Consider the following 546-nt stretch of genomic DNA (forward strand, 5'->3'; position numbering starts at 1 on the left):
ATATATTTATATATGCACTGTATTAGCTTATATATTCATTAAATTTTACTTAACCTGTCAGACTTTTTGTTTCAAATAGGTTTCACAACATTCATCAATGGAGCTGACCCATAAGGGACACTCTTTACATTGAAATGTCTTTTTTGCATATAAACATTTTCACCAAAAGTTATAAATGGACTTTTTAAATTGTAAGGCACCCTAAAAAAAGTGTACATGTATATGAGAGTATAGAGACTAAATTTAATAAAATGTTTATTTTATATATTATTACATATTTATTATTTAAAACCCACAATGTATGAGTCTCTGAATCAGAAAAAGGATTCCATTTTCTTTAGGAATTCAGTTGTGTGCATAAATACATTCCCGGACATACTACATCCGCCATGTTGGCATTGTCCGTTGACCCGGATCTCGTTGACTTGTTAGAATAGTAGAATTTAATCATGAGGAGCATCATTTTTGGCACATATTGTGCTTCCACTTAAAAAAGCCACACATTTTTTTTAGATTTATTCATTTTCTCTGTTTGTATCTGAGAGG

The sequence above is a fragment of the Sinocyclocheilus grahami genome, unplaced genomic scaffold (assembly GCF_001515645.1).
Source record: "Sinocyclocheilus grahami isolate Dianchi unplaced genomic scaffold, SAMN03320097.WGS_v1.1 scaffold190.1, whole genome shotgun sequence".
Classification (NCBI taxonomy): domain Eukaryota; kingdom Metazoa; phylum Chordata; class Actinopteri; order Cypriniformes; family Cyprinidae; genus Sinocyclocheilus; species Sinocyclocheilus grahami.